This window comes from Pyxicephalus adspersus, chromosome 9 (assembly GCF_032062135.1).
Source record: "Pyxicephalus adspersus chromosome 9, UCB_Pads_2.0, whole genome shotgun sequence".
Classification (NCBI taxonomy): Eukaryota; Metazoa; Chordata; class Amphibia; order Anura; family Pyxicephalidae; genus Pyxicephalus; species Pyxicephalus adspersus.
The window spans coordinates 49,928,526-49,948,001 of record NC_092866.1 but is presented as its reverse complement, the minus strand read 5'-3'; the positions used below and the strand labels follow the sequence as shown (position 1 = coordinate 49,948,001).

At 35.6% G+C, this 19,476-nt stretch overlaps 2 long non-coding RNA genes across 3 annotated transcripts; one reads left to right on the top strand and one right to left on the bottom strand.

Moving 5' to 3' along the window:
- Positions 1–1,585: 1,585 nt before the first annotated feature.
- Positions 1,586–14,661, bottom strand: LOC140337965 (uncharacterized). 2 transcript variants are annotated; one of them, XR_011922159.1, is made up of 4 exons: positions 13,950–14,661; positions 9,142–9,257; positions 4,479–4,629; positions 1,586–3,263 (listed from the first exon to the last, which is right to left on the bottom strand). It is a non-coding gene; the product is annotated as an uncharacterized lncRNA (long non-coding RNA). The 2 variants fall into 2 exon arrangements; XR_011922160.1 differs by lacking the exons at positions 9,142–9,257; positions 13,950–14,661 and adding an exon at positions 8,572–8,591.
- On the top strand, positions 5,207–15,427 carry LOC140337966 (uncharacterized). The gene is made up of 4 exons (XR_011922161.1): positions 5,207–5,770; positions 7,102–7,481; positions 9,161–9,445; positions 15,133–15,427. It is a non-coding gene; the product is annotated as an uncharacterized lncRNA (long non-coding RNA).
- Positions 15,428–19,476: the final 4,049 nt, after the last annotated feature.

Genomic DNA, 19,476 nt, shown 5'->3' with positions numbered 1-19,476 from the left:
ATTTCTTCTGACAAATCGTTCCTAATTATTCATGGCTTGTTAAATGCAACAAGACAACACCAGGACTCCGGATCTGTACACATTGGGGTTTATTTTACATCAACAAGAACAGTGACTAGGCAAAATAACGCATGCTTTGTTGTTCAATATTATGTATGATATCATATTTCCATATTTCATGCTGTATTGGTTGAAATTGTTATTGTTGTTTAGAATAGTATGTAGTAGTATTGTTGTTTATGTTATTATTATTATTATTATTATTATTAATAAATATTAATATTAAATTCTTGTTTTCATAATAGCTACATTTTTCACAGTTCTTTACGTCTTGATTACTTTTTTAAATGAACATCCAGATCAACATAAATCAGACCTATCACCACATTTTTACCAATATTTACTAACCCTTATAAAATGTAAAAATTAGTTTTTTTGTTTTTATGTGTTTTATTTTTTTTTTATACATCTTTTGAGGAGGACCTCTCCCCTGTTGTCTTTACCATCATGAGGAAACCCCCTGGGATACCTATGTCACGTACCCCAGGAAGCTGCGGACTGCTCCTTTTGCGCATGCCTGATATTGCGCATACATCATTAGGGATTTACTTAGATTGTAAGAAAGAAGTGCTTGATCTGCATGTGCATGCACTTCTTTTTACATTTCCCGAAAGACACATTACCCAACTTGTACCTGCACAATGTGAGTTTGGGTGACATAGGAAGAAAAGAAGATGGTGGTGCTAGGCGCTATAGTTAGCATCAGAAAAAAAATAAAGTGGAGCCAGTGCAGGACTGCCTAGATTCGATTTGTGGATAGATCAAGGGCTTGAATATTCCACTTTAAGTCATTTGTATGAAAGTGTAAACAAGCCCCAAATCCAGGTACTATGTGATGTACAAGCCTCATAAGCAAAAAAAAAAATTCACCTTGATTGATAATAATCCTTTATAAGTGTCTCACACACACTCCCTCCAAGACACTGCAGATCCCAGTGGGGGGGGGGGAGCAGAGGCAGTGCTGTTAATACCAGAAGCCAGTGAACAGGACTAGGTGTGTCCAGTTCCTGATTGGCAAGTTACAGATAACCACACCTCCTGTAACATTTTGTCATCCTATTATAGTACCAGCCTATATGAGGGTGGAAACTCTGCTTTGAATTTAGAAACAGTGCAGCGTTGATGCCACCCCTTGTAATATAAACTCAACTACATAAACTGATCAAAAGGAACATGTAAAAAAAATATATATAAAGTAAAACAAATTGACATTCAATTTACTGTGGTTGAAATAGGGACTATTCCTTAAATTAATATTAATTGTGTATATACTAACTATTTATTATCTTCTGTGCTTTATTTTAATTAACCAATTGTGATAGCCCCAAAACTTTTTTTTCTTTTTCTTTATACCTAGTGAATTTAAATTGAACGTGGGTTTGAATGATTTACTATCATTTGCTTTTACATGGGGAACATACATTTGTGTGTATGATAAAAAAAGTCAACAAATTACTTTTTGGGGAAAAAGTAAGATAGTACCAAGACCAAGACAGTAACTGGAGGAAAAAAAACATAGTTCAGATTAAATGAAATAATTTATGTGATTTAGAGTTAGGATTGACAAATGGATTTATACTGAAGCAAAAGGTAAAATGTGAAAAGGAAAAAAGGAAACCCCACACCTGATCTAAATTTACTATTTGCAGATTACAAAATGTGATTGCAACTTCCACATTTGTACATATTTGTATATCTTTTGCATATCTTTTATTGTATTGAATATATATCATTTATACATTTTTAGATTGGCCCCTAGAGGGAGCTCCCAGCCACACAGGGGGTGCATTGTTTTAAATGGACCTCTTGACCCATTGGGGTTGATTTACTGAAAGCATGTTTGCAATGTGCATTTTTCTTAGTTTAGTGAATAAGGTGAAGTTGTTATGCTGTTTTAAATCATCCAATCATGTGAAAGTATTAACTGCTATTTTTCTTGCATGAATTGGATATTCTTTGCAAAGTGCACTTTCACTTACCTTCACCCTATTCACTAAATTTACTTTGCAAATTCACTGTTCTGCTCCTTATTAAATCTACCCCATATACTTTTATTGTGAGAAGGAGCAGCAATGCACAACCATTGTGAAGCATTACAAAGCAGAAAGTAGAACCTAAGTATATAATAAGCAAACATAGCTGTCCCTATGACTGTATGTTTTATGTTATAAGAAATCAATACATTTATTTACATTGAGACATTTTCTTTTATTTGTAAAAACTGTAAAAATATATACATTTGCTTGACAGTAACAAAAAGAAAGGCAATGGGTACAGACAAGCTATAGAAAGCTTATGCACAATTATCCTGGCACAGAAAGCAGCATTTACCCCACCACCCTATAGCACTCCACCTACCCACCACCATGACCTTATGGGTAGACCAGGCCCATCAGGAGCCTACTGTATGCTTCCCTAATCTTATATGTAACAGCAATCTATATGTTAATTGAAAACTTGTGAATTGAAAATTGAGGTGGCAAGTTGTAATTTGGCATGTCAATGTCTAACAACCCCCTCCATCCGGTGCCATGTTGTTGTTTTTTTCCTGGTACCCCCCTTTGGCTGTCATTCATTTGGCTCTGGCTCCAGTTTGATGGCCCCGGATGACAACTGTAGAAGTTTTATCCGTACAATTTATTTCATTACCGTGGCCCGGCGCAACTCATCACAGTCAATCACAGAGGACTCCCCTTGGCAGGTGTCAATCTCGCCCTGATTTTTTGGGATGAAGTCAGTCCATATTTAATCCAATTACAAGGGTCAAGGCATGAGTGTAAATCCCCTTGTTGGAACTCTTCTCTTAGTCAAGATTTTAAAGTTAAATTCAGTGAGGACACATGGATGGGAGAGATGTGGGGTTGTAGGGTGGGGAGTTTGGATTTAAATATCTCATGTTGAATTACACAGCAGATTTCTATTAAAATAGTTCTTCCATCCAGGATTGTGTGCAAATGAAATATCTTGTTATTTTGCTAAAGGAGAGTGGGGCCTAATGATGGGGGTGAGGGTGGGGGGTTAGGAGTGTAAGGGGGGGGGTCTTTCCGCTCTTTGCGCTTTCAAATACAATTGTAGATCGAACTCCAGCTTGTCAAGTTGAGCAAAAGTGCATTTTTAACATCCAGGACGTGACTGTCGACTTTCTGCGGATTGCCTCCAATCACCCCCAGGGAATCCAGCTAATGTCTCAGTCTAGAGCCAGGCTGGGGAGAGAGGGAACACAAATCAAGCCTTGGACACAACACACTTCTTATTAAAATAACTGGGGAGACACAACAAGAAAAACCAGACATGAACATGGCCGAATTATTTCTTTTTACTCCCTAGAAAGATAATATCACAAAACAGAATTTGTATCCCAATTAGTGTCAGTGCTAAGAACAGGCGCAAATGCAGTGCTAGAGAACCCGCAAGGGTTAAATGACCAGCAGTGATCGGATCGCGCATGCTGCTGTTGCTGCCTAAATGCGCATTGATATAACCGGGATGTATTATATTATATTGGATGGATTAGGGGGGAAATGGATACAATTTGCTGACATTGTATTGGGAGATTTTAGTTTTTGCAGCCAAATCTATAAATCATGAAATGTTCAAGTTTATATAGGAAAAAAAGTAATTACTGGGGAATACAACATGACCGATGAGTATTTAGAAGCAGAAAAAAGAAAAATAACTTATCAGGAACATGCAGATAAAATAAATCATAATATTATTGTTCTTGTTAATAATTATGCATTAAAATAATTGTAATTATTATTATTATTATATAAGATAGATAATAGATAATAGATAAATAGATGGATAATAGATAATAGATAATAGATAGATAGATAAATAGATGGATAATAGATAGATAGACAGATAGATACTAGATAAATAGATAGATAGATATTGGCAAGCAGAAAGACTTCATGCAGTTGTTATATATTAAAGGACAGAGATAGACATTATTATCAATTATGCAGAAAAAGAAGTGTAATTGTTAATATTTTTATATAAGATAGATTGATAGATAGATAGATAGATAGATAGATAGATAGATAGATAGATAGATATTGGCAAAGATACTACATGCAACTGCTAAATATTAAGTGACAGAGATAGACATAGAAAAATAAATAAATATATTAAGTAATAATAATAGTTATTAATATAAATGTTCATTGATTAATATGAAGGCAGATAGACAAGGTAATATTGGAAGATATAATGATACATTACAAAATACATATACAATACATATACAATAAATTATATATACAAATACAAGTATACAATATTGTAATAACATAAAACCAATTATTATACAAGTTCTACACACAAATATAAATAATTTAAGTTCGATCTGCAGCGACCTGTGCAGGATCTGGGTCTAGGTGAAGTACACAGGTGGCACCCAGTGAAGGGACACTTACCTCTGTGCTCATTGATAGATGGGTGGCCTGGGTAGGTGCCCAGCTCTGTATTATAGGGATGGTGAGATGAAGCTTTCTGTAGGGCTCCGCAGTCTGTGCAATGCCACAGTAAACAAATTGTCTTGATGCGCTTATTATTATTGCTCAGATTCTGCTTGGATAGAGAATTAAAGCTCATTATTACAGAGTGTGTGTGCTGAGAATTGCTCAGTCTATGTGAACACATGGGCTTAGGGCATCCTTCAAAACTTCACATCGCTAACTCACTCCAAACTGGCATCAGACACTTCTAGGAGATCCACAACTGAGCCTGTTGACAGCACCCGGTGCTAAATGATGAGGGGTGGGGGGCACCCTGACCAATGTATAGATCTATATAGTCTGCCTGGGCACAGTGACTGCTCCTGATTTATTATAACATTACTGTATGTATTGTACATACTGTAGGAAGTATAGTTATAAATATGTCATAGTGGGTAATAGTTTGATTTTATTATAGCACAGTGTTGTCATAATTGTGTTATTATTAATATTTCATATGTGGTGTGTTTAGAGATATTATATATATATATATATATATATATATATATATATATATATATTTTTTTTTTATTAATATAAATTATATATTATATATATATATATATATATAAATAAATATATATTCCCCAGGAAACATTCTGTGTGTATTACCTAATTAGTTATAACTATATTTGTTATTAGTTATGGTTATATCATATATAATTTAAATACAAACTAAAGTCGGTTAAAGTTAATATTGCTTTAGTTTTAGTTCTTTATTTAGGTAAATAAAATGCAATGGTATAGTTTTGTTATCATGTATACAAAATATTATTACAAAATATATAAGTTTACAAATAAGTCTTATATTCGTATTTTAACATTTATTAGACATTAAATAGTGAGTAAAGTGTAGTAAGATATATCAATCAAATCCAAATTTAGTGTCTGGTAGGTTATACATTTGGTCAGAAATTTTCGCTTTTAACCAATGGTAGGATTGTTATTATATCCAGCGAAGTTTAAAGTTTAATTTAGAATGCTAACAGTAACCCAGGCGTTCTTTTAATTTGGTATAGTATAGTTTATTTTCAATATTCTTATAATTTGCTCAGAAAGTAGACAACAATAAATTAGGGGCAGATTGTCAATTTACCCCATGGGGGGGCTACTGTATGACATGGTATCTAATAACATGATGGAAGACCTCAACCTAGGATCCTTCTAGGAAAATCAGGAGCACAGCTAGGTCTGTGTATGGATGTGGCAGGGTGAGTATGGAGAGAAGTTTTATTGTATATCTTCAGAACTCCTTCAGCATTTATCTGGTGTACTTGGGGAAATATACATGTATCATTAAATATCGTTTATTATCATTTACTATATCGTAAACATCATTCACACCGAGTCATCAGCAGCATCTCTGGAATTTATAGACTTGTATCCATTATGTCAGCCTGTGTTGTATATTGAAGGTGTTCTGGGTAAGTTGGTGTGAATTATCATTAATCATTGATTATTAGAATGCAGACAGTTCATGGATTTATAGGAACACTAAGTATACATAATATGACCTATGACATCCAAATAGAAGAAAGAGAGGGAGAGAGCATGGGGACAGAGATACAGACACACAGAAAATGGGGTACAGAGGTATAGAAAGGGTGATAGGAGAATAAGAAATAATATATATTATAATATATATACCCCACACAATATACATAAATATATCATACCTGGGAGGCATAGGAGGGAGGGCAGGGAGAAGGAAACAAAACAGAGGTGGGTATGATAGAGAGATGGAGAGGAGAAAGAAAGAAAGAAAGAAAGGAAGGAAGGATGGTAGAAAAAAAGAGGCCAACAAAGTCACAGAAAATATCAATAATTAAAGGGGCAAGGAAACAAAAAAGGAAAAGGGGGAACAAAGAATGGGGGACAGTGAGGGATTTATATACACCCCACAAAATATATAAATATGTTATATAGTATTATAGTCATAAGAGGGAGAGTAGAAGAAACAAAACAGAAGTATATATGATAGAGAGGTGGAGAAGGGAGAACGAGAGAATAGTTGGAAGAGGGAAGGAGGGCAGAGAGAAAGAAAGAAAGAAAGAAAGAAAGAAGGAAAGCAAAGGGTGCAAAAAGATAATCAAAAGAACAAAAGAAAGGGGGCCAAAAAGTGATAAAGGAAAAAAGAAAAAGAGGCCAACAAAGAAAGAGAAGAAAATAAATATTTAAAGGGAGCAAAATGTGAAATAAAATAAGTAAATAAGGAAGGAAAAAGGGGAGGGGGCAAAAAGAGAGAGGGGAAGGAAGAAAGGAAAGAAAAAAGGGAGACAAAAAGAAAGAGAAAATTAAGGTATCTAAGAATTATATATTATTAGATAAATAATAAGGGGCAAGGAGAAGCATTTGTTGCAGACTCTTTCCTGCAACCTGTGACATTCAGCACTATAAATAATAATTATATATGTAAGAAGGTCTGTGGTTAACAAGTTTGTATAAAAAGAAATGATAACACAAACATGTTTCCTATATTTTCCTGCACATGTACATGTATTATTATGTCATTGTATATAAATCGCCCATGTTGTTCCCCTAGATTTCTCTACTTGTTGTCCAGTCCTATGAATGTGCTCTTTCTGCCCGTGTGTACACAGTGGGGCCGGCAGACGCTTTTTCACGCCTGATCAGCTCCTGGAGAGCTCCAGTTTGGACAGAGGCAGCCCAGCACCTGGTCCTACCCCCGGACCCATCTCCTGCTATTGACAGCCAGATAAGCAGCCGCCGGTCTCTGCGTTTCCAGCGCTTCCTTCAAGAACCCTGCTGGGTTGCAGGGATTCCGAGTGCCTTAATGGAAGCAGCCCTTAATGCCACCTTTGTGACAGCTCTTTCCCAGGATGCCCTTTTAAGTCAGTGAAATATTAGCCAGCAGCTTCCTGAGAAACCTGCTGGAGCACTGCTGCACCTCTACTGTGTAATGTGAGCAAATAACCAGGACATGATGGCCCCATCACCTTGTCATAGAAGAGCCTGACAGCTGCCCCAGGGTGGGCAAACCTCTAGATGGGATCTCAGCATATGGGAGAGGGGGTACAAGTATTATATGATAGAAAGAGAGAGGAGAGAAAGCCTGGGTACAATTATTACCTATTGCTATTTATCTATGTGTGTGTGTAACCCAATGTTCCTAAAATATATTAATAAATAATATATCCCATATATATGTAGATCCCTGACACTTATTGGACACAAGTGGATAAAACAGTTGGAAACATAGATAGAGAGAATTAGAGAAAATTAGCTTATTAGACTGGATAAAACCATGAATAGATGAAACAACCAATGGATACATCATTTCTAGTTAGAAAGTTGATAGATAATAAACTGAATAAAATTATAGATAGATCAAATACATAAAAAGTATGATACATTTACATGGATCTTTATAGGACAATAGATAATTGAGATGGAATATAATTAATATTTGATAAATGGAATAAGAGAATTCGGATACAATTATAAGATCTATATATGTTACTTAATATTCCTTAATATACTGCCAATTATCGAATACATAGAGATAAGGAAAAAAAGGAAGATAAACTGGATTTAATATTAGTTATATATAGAGTGAGTGAATGGGAAAATGTATAAACCGATTATTCAATAGATTTAGAGAATGGATAAAATAATTATTAGCTATATTGGTAGACAGAGAAACATGGAGATAGACAGAAAGTAATAATAGAATAGATAGGAACAAAAGATAAAATGATAGAGAGAAAAGAAATATAAAATAGATAGATAGATAGATAGATAGATAGATAGATAGATAGATAAAAATAGAATGGGTTGATGCAGTAAATAAAGAGAAAACAAACAGAAAATGAAAGATAGAAAGGGAATAGAATAGAGAGAGAGATGGAATAGATGTTTAGATAGATATATAGATAGATAGATGTCCCCCAATATCCCATCAATCATTACACCCATTACACCCAGGTCAGCTGCCCCCCAACAATACAATGCCATCTCCTATGCAGGGTCTGATGCAGCCCAGGTGACATACCAGTCCATAGATGAGCCAGGTAAGTGTATGTCACACACTGCAGGCTGGGAGGTCATGTTTACAGAGCAATTAGTAGAAGTGACACAAATAGCTCCAGATGTGAGGACACACCGCCCAGCTGCTGCTATAGGATATCTCTATTCAGTGTTAAATCAATATGGGAACACAGATCGCACCTGAGATCCTATGAAAAGTACACTTGCCTCTCCTGAATACCAAGAGTATGGGGCACCCTACATATACCCCTCACTTAGATCATGATAGAGATAACACAACCCATACACTTATAGCATCTAAATACTGTACAGAAAGTAATTTTTGCGTTGTATATGTGTCAGATAAATGTGTGTTTTATGAGGCTTATAAAAGAGATAGATGGGAAGATAAAAAAAAAGATAAAAAAGAAATACATATGATCTATATAATTATTAAATATATATATATATATATATATATATATATATATATATATATATATATATATATATAATCAGGCAGCCATACTACCTAAAATAAAGCAGTGCATAAATAATTGTCATATATATAACATAATAATAATAATAACTGTACCTTGTGTGAATTGTTGCAGATCCAGGCCTTGCTTGACTCTCTGATAGCTTGGACACAAGTAACTTCTGTCCCATGATGTCACAGGGGCGCTCCAGCCAATCAGGACGCAGCTGGCACTGATATTAAGGGAAAGTTAAAGGCTAGGCACACAGCCTCCTCTATTTCCCCTGTCACTGACATTTAAACTGTGTGGCAGATTCTTATGTAGAAATTGGAGATCAAACCTGCCAGTTACGAACTATCAAGGAAAGCAAAGTGCTGGACTGGACAGATCCTGGGAACTGGTGCTCACAAGCTGCAACAGGTAATAATCCTTGGCTATTCTACTTTACAAGGCTAACCTGATGCTTTTGTAGTTTTGTTTGCTTTGCCTGTCGGTTGAGAAGGAGCAGAATTGGATTTAGGAGTGTTTCTGATTGATGCTGAGTATTAAATGTTGTATTTTAGGAGTCCTGTGTAAGTTTTGTAGGGGAATATGATACATATTAATATTAGATAACTGCAAAAAGAATCTGAGAATTTATGTAAAGCTTCAAAAGAAAAAAATAGTAAAAATGGTTGGTTTGTCTGGCTGTCTGTAGGTTACTTTGAGAAACGAAAGAATGTGATCTGCATAGCTGAGGGAACTTTAAATCCTCCTAGTCTGTGATTTGATCCGAATTTCGGAAGAACTTATAATTAGCAATTCGCACCGGCTAGGAGTACAGGGAATTAAGTTACAGCTAACTGGTCACACCCTCCTCTCTTTCTGATCAGACAGGTTCAAACTTACTTAAAGAAATTACATTTTAGACTGAGAAAAAGAAGTTATTCTCTGGCTGGGAACTCAGCAGCAAATATGGGCAAAAAAAAAAAAAACACAAAACAACAAAAAAACTAATTAAAATTATTATAATAAAATAAAGAATATAAAAAAATACAATAAAAAATATAAAAGAAAAATGATAAACTAAGCTTGCAAAACCAAAGCAAAGTACAATATATATTAAAATTATTATAATATTCTTTTTGCATAAGCTAGAAGTAAAAAAAAACAAGTTCTCCTATATTTAGTTAAAATAGCAATATTTATTATAGTATAAAAATAAATATATCTATATTTGCTATTAATTTACCAAATAAACGTTGAAACAAATGAAAACATATTTTGGCATTTAAAACCAAGTTGGCATTTATTTTTATTTTTTAGCTGTTTTTAATACTACAATATTTTGTATTTGATGTGTCGGCTTATACCAAAGGCTTTCTCATGAAAAATACAATTTTCCCCAGTCCCTCCTCTCTAATTAGAGATGTTTATTGGAGATTATGTTTATCCAGCTGTCATGCAGTGAAAAAAAAACTGTCGCATAATTACCAGATAGGCTTTTCATATGCATATCAGTGCGATACAATCATTTGGTATCAGATATTATAGAATTTAATCCAATCCATGCAGTTTAGGATGCTTTGGCTGTGAGAAAAAGAAACCCATTTCTATGTGGACATGAAACAACTCAACGTCGCATTTGCGGCATGGGTGCCGCATAATATCCTTGCGCCGGCGCTAATCTGCGCGCTGCTCAACTTGGCCTAAATGGCTCGCACATATTACAGATGTCAGGAGGGGACAAACTGTTTGATAAATTGGCCTCTAATTGAAAATATATCATGTTAGCAGCGGTAGTCTAGATATGAAGGGTGGAAACGCTTGGTTTGATCTACAGCCTGGGATCTCCTGTCGCTAATAAAACTCACATTGAGCTGCTTAGAGACTTGATTAACAGGCAGATTAAAGAGTTACAAGACTCTCAGAACAGATTGTATTAATCAATAGCATATCCAGTCGGAGTGTGATGTTCTTTTTATTCTGAAGGCATTTTATTTCTGTTGGAATAATGCATTGCAAGCTAGGTTATAAAGAAGGACCAGAAATGAAATATAATATGTAACTATCTATAAATAATAATATATATATATATATATATTTATATATATCTCAGACTAAATATGCATCATTAAAATTAAAAGGGATCTTCTTAGTGTAAATACTTACACATAGATAAGAATAAAAATAATAATAAAAGAATAATAATAATAGGATGAGTTTATATATATATATATATATAACACTTCAAAAAACACTCTCTAAAATAGCATACTCAATGTTCTATTTCCCCTACCAATTTCAGAAGCCCTGTGTGTCATTGTGTAAAATGAGGATGTATTTCCATTTAACTCTGTGTCTTGGATATTACAGGGCTCAAACACCGCCCCATGTACACAAATAGTCATTGGTTATCCTAGAGGCAAATGCATTTCAGTCTAACACGTCAGAATTGGTGTTTCTCTCTAGGTTCAAAGTGAACTGGACAAGGGGACTTTAAGCATTTTTCTGGGTATTAAAAAAGGTGACTTGCAGAATAGATATTAATAGAAAGAGACGTGCACAGGACTACAAGATCCACTTTCACACTAAACACCCAACTTAAATGACTATAAGCCACTTGTTTTTCATAAGAAAAAAAAAAAAATATATTGTAATAGATAGTATATGTAATATATAGAATACAAAAAATATAAAACAATATAAAATATTACAATATAGTTAGGTATTTTTTTACAATATATATATATATATATATATATTCTGTTTTGCTTTATGTTTTGTAATCTGCATATATATATCTATCTATATATATATACACATTACAACACATCCTCAGGAATTCAAATGACTGCATATATATATATATATATATATATATATATATTATATAAACCCTACACAGACCACAAAACATCTTCAGTAATACAAATGACAAAATAAAGCAACACAGAATGTTTTGTTTGCTGATTATTTTCTGCAAGATGCTACAGTTGTATTACAATAACACCATGATATGGATACAATTTTTAACTGTTATACAATAAATGTTACAGAATGCTATTCATTCTAAATACATATTGGAATGTTTTCTGCATGCTACAGAATATAAAAATGATACATTGTTAAAAACTATTGATTATATTTTTTTCTAGCCAAATGTTAAGGTTATTTTTAGTATAAATGGCTAACAATGCCAATATTTTAGCCCATGGATATAAGTTTTGGTTACTTGGAATTCAAACTTTTTGACCTTGTTTGTCTACTTTTATGCCCAAGTAACACTCTGCTACAGTAACACCTTTGGATGTTTGCCTAGGCAATAAAAGTAATTTTATATGGCCCCAGAAAGACAAAATCCAGTGTGCAGATTGAATGATACAGTTAAGACCCTAGAGCACTCACCTTTACAGAATGTAACTGACACAGCCCAGCCCCTTGCCTGGCCTCCATTACTATGACGTCACTTGTATTCATTACCTCCCTCCTCTTATCAGTTTTTTTTCCTACAAAAACTTTTTTTCTCTCTCTTTTGGGAGGACACACAAAGCCTTAGCCTGCCCTAGGGAGAAATAGAACTAGGATTCAAGGAAAGGCATTAGTTGGTGTTAATCCCAACGGTTGCTAATTGAGAGGTGGTTTAAAAAGGGGATAGAGGGGGGAAAACTTAAAAATTGCCTGGGAAATGGGACTATGTATGTATGAATCAGTCTATAGATATGTATGAATCAGTCAATCAATAGACAGGTTAGAGTTACAGAGAAGGGCTCTGTAGCAATGCAGATAGACTGGGGCACAGTTTGGTTTGCATGGTGTAGGAGGCAATGTGGGGGTCTCATGTTTCTCTAGAAGGATGAGAGCAGGCAGAGGATTTGTATAGAAGGAGCACTGAGGGGCCCTGAGTGGAGCTGATGGTCACACAGGCAGTATGAGTACTGTGTATAGGCCAGGGGGGGGAATGACAGGCAGGCAGCTCATTATCCAGCTCCCATTGAGGGGTCCTTTCACTAACATGCAAACTCTCTGGCAGAGTCGTTTGTCTCTCCATTGTACTTTATTTAAGAATGCAATGCCTGTCACTCCCCTCATTCACTGTCCAGATACTTTATTGATGAGCTGTGACTTTTAACACTTTCACATGTCAAGAAAAGTCAAGTGTATACATCTAATACTTTATTTTCCCTGCTGCCCGCTCAAATTCCACTTCAACACTCTCTTCTTCTTCTCTTTTTTGTCTTTTTTTATACTCAACTGTATTTTTAGTCATCTCTCCCCCTGCACAGAACTTGTGAAATCAACAATTAAGTCAACCAGTGATCAAGCTGGTACTTTAAATGTAACCTTAAAAGTAGCACCCAGGGGTTGCTTTGGGGTGTAGTGAGGTGTGCATTAATAGTGCAGCACAGGACAAATGTACTTTATGGTGTGTGGTCACAACAGTACACAAAGTCACAGCCTCCCCCTCACACAATGACACCTTCAGCCAGCATATGTCAAGACACAATGACACACTGACTGAGCACTCACTGTGTCTTCTACTCACTTCCAACCACTTAGCCAAAAAGAAATAATGCTAGAAATAATAAGAATAGTGATAATGATATAGCCATAGCAACATCAAAAGTACTATGGTATTGGGGAAAAAGATAAATAATTATATATATATATATACATATTACCTGGAAACAACAACACCTATGTATATGTTTTTTTACTAGCTTACTATCTTTCTATTATCTATTTTAATATATATATATATATATATATATATATATATATATATATAATATATATCTATATGTTCATCTGTGAAGGCTTCAGGCCCAGTGACCCAGTAACCTGATATACAGTAAATCTGCTAATTCTCTTGTTTAACCTGATTGCCCCTGACTATACAAGCTCTATATACATTACCACAATAGTGTCCCTTTTCTCACATTACCTGCAGGCAAAATAGTTCTTCTCCTGTAGATTGGAAACATCTGCCACATAAGGAAAAGTAAAACTGATTCCTAATGTGATGGTGTCTTTGATAATTAAAAAAAAAAATAAGAAAAACAGTCAACAAAGGCACGTGGTGGAAGTTTGCAAATGTTTGCTAAGGAGAGAGAGAAGGACACTTCAGGCAGTTTTGTGAAGAGTGCTCAATAAACTCAAGTCAATGGCAGTTCACTCCTTGTGTTCTGAGTCTTCAGGTTTTGTATAAAAAAAAAACAAAAAACAAAAAACTGAGCTGGCCGGGGGCCATTCACAGCTCACAAAGCCCCTGTCTTACAAATATTTATGCTCTTTACATGTGAATGATATTTTGCTCATCCCCATTGTCTTCTGAGGCTTTCTAAGGAAAATGCAAATCGCCCCCCATTCACACACAAAATCGCTTTTTACAACAAAAATGCTGCTTACAAGGAAAATGATTTCACTCCTATTATGAGCTGTACACAATTAGCAGAGTAGAAAAAAAAGAATCAGGTAAGTGATACCTTCTAATGGATCAGGATAACTATTAAAAAATGTCCTTAACAAAGTTGTAAAGTCAGGAAATCCTTTAAAATAAAAAATGAGAATAAAAGTTAATTCCAATAATCAAATCTTCAACCAGCCTCTAAAAGTGGTGTCAGTGTGACAAACACATACTTATAGTGAAGAGGGAAAAAAAAAATGGGCTTTGGAAAAAAAATCTGAGCAGTGGAAGAAAAAAAAAATCAGCTGTATTCATATTGAAAGGCAGGAGCCAATGGAGCCAGGCGCAGGGGGTGAGCAGCCAATAGGCAATGCTAAGGCTACCCCTGTGCTTTGCATAAAGCAATATTTTGTGTGGGGAGAAAGCTTTTCATTTGCATGTCTGGAGTGATTAGTGGGTTTGAAAGCAAGCCCAAGAACAGGCTCATTTCCCGCTCTGGTGGAGAAGCAGGAGGAAGTGTTTTACTGGGAGATGATGACAGAGGTCAGCCTTTGCTAATGGGCCAGTGAAGAACAGTGGAGGCGAGGCACAAGAAGAGAGTAACATACATTAATACAAGCATCAGCAAGCAGCATAGGTGTGCTCTGTGGCTGCACTGCCTGCCTCTCTCCCTGCACCCACTGACAGCACTGCTTACTGTCAATCTCTGTCTCCTCTTCAGAAGGCAGCAAACATCGAGCCTCGGTGCCTGGAACACAGATTTTATTTCCTGGTCACTACACAACAACAGCAAGATTCAGCTTTGCGCATTAAAGCCAGATTCAGCCTAATTTATCCAGAGGACTGTGACAGCCTAGGATGCCTCTGAAAGGTGAGTGAGAGCTTATTCCAGGAGCATGGTCAGCCTGGTGGGGACAAATCTTGGGCATTTGTGGGTATAGTTTATTATCACTTGTGGGCATGATCTCTGGGCATTTGTAGGTATGATCCTTGGGCACTTGTGGGTATAGTTTATCACTTGTGGGTATGATCCTTGGGCATTTGTAGGTATAGTTTATTATCACTTGTGGGCATGATCTCTGGGCATTTGTAGGTATAGTTTATTATCACTTGTGGGTATGATCCTTGGGCACTCGTGGGTACAATCTTTGGGTCAATTTTAGATTCAGTGTTAGATCATTTGTGGGAACAGTTCCTGATCACATGTGAGTTTATCTTGGATTACTTGTAGTACAGTTCCTGATTATTTGTAGGCACACTTCTTGAGGATTGATCTCTGGGCATTTGTGGGTATAGTTTATGATCACTTGTGGGTATGATCCTTGGGCACTTGTGGGTACAATCTTTGGGTCAATTTTAGATTCAGTGTTGGATCACTTGTGGGTACAGATCCTGATCACATGTGATCACATCATTATACTTGTGCGTATAATCCTTGATCACTGAGGACACTTGATTTTTACCCTCATCATCATATACAGTCCCTAATCAGTTGTGGGTACAGTTCCTGATCACTTCTGGTTATATTCCTTGATAATACTTGTGGGCATATTCCTGGGCACCAACCGCATTTGTGATTTTACAAATTATTGGGCTGCGTTGAAGCGTGCAGAGCACTGGTGTGGACAGTAGGAAAAGTTTGTGTTATATAAATAGTACATGACCAGGATAACAACCATGGACCTATTTGCTGAAATGTGGAAGTAGATGAAGCACATGCCCGGGGTCCTGGACCCGAACCCACAAACCAAGCGACCCTGCTTGGCTGCCATCTCCCTGCATAGGTCCTGGGAACCAAACTGTACCCCCTATGTGGTAGTTGTGTAGCTGTAGTGCTGTGGTAATTGTTGTGTAGCTGTACTCACAGTTGTTGTTTTCTGATACTGGTGTAGATGTTCTCAGTTTGTGATTATTGTGTTTTTTTAGTTCTGTAGCTCAGGCGTTGTTTAGTTTTCCACATAAACTTATGTGAATAAACGTACTTTTAAAAACAATTTAAAAATAATATTATTAATAAACAGGATTTATATAGCGCCAACATATTACGCAGCGCTGTACATTAAATATGGGTTGCAAATGACAGACGAATACAGACAGTGATACAGGAGGAAAGAACCCTGCCCCGAAGAGCTTACAATCCTAAATCACATTTAACCCATCCACCTCCGTGTTAACCTAACTAGCACCTTATCAACCGCTTAATTATAAATACAGAAGAACATTATAACTATTTAATTGCTTTCTTCCCAGTCACTACTCAAAATAAACAATGTTGACGTTGTGATTATTACCAACTTTTTTTTATTGTATTTTCTGATAAATATGGATTGTGTTGCCCTGTGCGCAATTACGCAAACAGCACTTATTTACATCGTGTAAAAATACAATGTGATCAGTGTTGTTTTATTGGATCAATAAATATGAAATTTGTATTGGACTTTTTTGACATTTAAATGTTTTATATAGTGCAATCGCAGTAATAATGATCGCGTTTTAATATTATCATCTAAATGATTGTTATAGAAATATTGTGTTGTTAGATTAATTTGCGTTATGTTAGGGGGTGATGTTTATACTCAGGATATAAAGAGTAGCTTGTATCCTTTTAGGCTGCTTCTGTGCCTGCTAGGCCAGATTCTTTTATAACTTTTAATTTAGACTTCAGAGATTTAGCAAGGTGCTCATACTCATGCTCAGATCTTCTAAAACCCAGACAAAGCTTTGGAAACATTTTGTGACAGTTTGTGAAGGCTTTTGGACTGTTGTGTTTGTTTTAGATGAGCAGATGTAATGCTTATTACATTGCAAAACTGTATGTAACATGTTCAAACTGGATTAAGTATTTTGTTATAAGTGAGATTAGTGCTGTCCCTGTCTATAGGATCCCTCCACCGCCGATATGCTTGGCTACCCTCATGTTTACAAAGCCAGCCCTGGCGTCTTAATCAGCCCCTGCAGCTCCCTGGCTCTTCTGGGGGCCCAGAGAAAGTGGCGATCCTAAGGACCAATCATCCTGCCAATACACCATTGCATTATTAATATTACCCATAGTAAATATTTACTATATTCAAACCGAGATTAATCTCAGATCATTGGGATTTTGTGCGTAAAAATCTTTTGTGATGAAAGAATAAAAAATAAAACGACGTGTTAAAATTATATATATTTCCCATTTAGTTATGCATTGAGAAAATTGAGTTTTTTTTTCTTTTTTTATTGCTTTTTCTCTTTCTTTCTTTCTCTTCCAAAACCTCTTCAATGCCTTCTCTTTTGTAATTGTCTCTTGCCAATTGAGCACCCCCACGGTGCTGTTGTGTGGCTTTACAACCCCCTAACAACTCACACAATTACCTCTAAAAAAAAAATTGGAAATTACTGTGTTAATTTTTCTAAATGTGTGATCAAAGTTTTTTTAAACGAAAGATGAATAAATGAGAAGAAAAATTAAGATTTTTTTTTAGTAAGTTAGGGCTTGTATGACTTTGCCAGGGACACTTTGGTTTGGCTGGATGTGCTGAATAAAAACAGTGTTGGCTTTGTTAACTGGCCTCACCCCCTCTTGGTTCTACTTTTAAGGCATTGAGGCGAAGTAGACAGCGTGTGTCAATGTACAGTGCAAAATATAAGACCTCAACAGCCAAAGCAAAAAAAGAAAAGAAAAAGGAAAAAAAAAATCCAGAGTTTAAATTAATACCCATGCAAAGAGCAATCCATGAAAATATTATCAACACTCTTGTGTCACCCAGCTGTTAGTCTTAACTCCATATCTAATTAGTAGGCAGGGCTATGGTTTCTATGGTAACATTTTGCCCTGTAATTTTTTTTTCTTTCCCCCTAAAATATTTAAATCTTAAACATATTATTGATGCAGTTCCAGAGTTGCTCATTTTTTTTGGGGGTATCTGTCAGATTCTATTACTCTTTTGTAGGTCTGAGGTGACATCAATCAATTAAACTGGGTGATTTATTTTATGACCTTCTAATATATTTTTTAAAGCCTGTTAAGGGACTTTAGCTAAACTGTCAAAGTTATTTACAACAGGCAGAAAAGTGAATGGGTAAAGTCTTCTTTATATGTCTGATATATAAACATATATATATATATAAATATATATTTATATATACATTGATAATGTGTTGTCTCCCTAGATTTGCCAAAATATTTTCTTAGCTTTTATCTGTGCTCCATTTTTGGGATCCTTAATGTCGCTAATGCCCGCCAGTTTTATTGATCTCTGTTCTATTTTGTGCTGTTTTGGGGTCTTTTTAGTGTTGTGTTGGCAAAGCTTTGGTAACTGCGATTTCCTTGCAAAAAAAGTCATTTTAAATGTACAAATATGCTAAGGTAAAGAATGCTATAGAATGCTACTATAGAAAGCTTTGTTTAGAATAATTATTGTACAGTTTATTGCGGTTGTTAAAATATTTTTATTGAGATTTAAAACAGAGATTTATTAGCGCCAGAGACGCATGTGGATTGTAAGATAGGATATATTATATTTATTGCCATTTTTACTGGTATGTTTCATTTTGAAGTTTTGGGATCCATGGTATATATATCAATATATATAGAGTTTATTTTAATTCTATCAGCTGAAAGCCATAGCTGTCATAAATAAGGTGACCATGGCGCAGGGAGGGTTAATGCCCCTTGCAAAAGAACACAGCATTAATTTGTCTGCCTTATTCATGCCTTGACCTATAAATGTGCTCTGATGGGACAATCTGTGTCGGAAAATGTCATTACAATTTTCCTGGTTGTGCCGACCTTTATCGGACGACCCTTTCCTTTTTCCTTCTGATTTTTTGGGGTATCTCGCGTTAGGGTCAGATTTTGTGACAACAATTCCTAGGAGTATAAAAATCCAAGAGGGCTCCCAAATCAGCAGCATATGCTTTCTTATTAGCTGTTCAGGAGTGGCTAATGATCGCCAGAGAGCCGCAGTCCTGGGGCCCCAGGGAAATCAGACCATGATGAAGGCTTTAACCTTTTAAGTGAAATTTTATTTTTTGGTTATTGTCGGTGTCATTTCTAAGCTGATAAATGGTCGCAGCAATGACATTC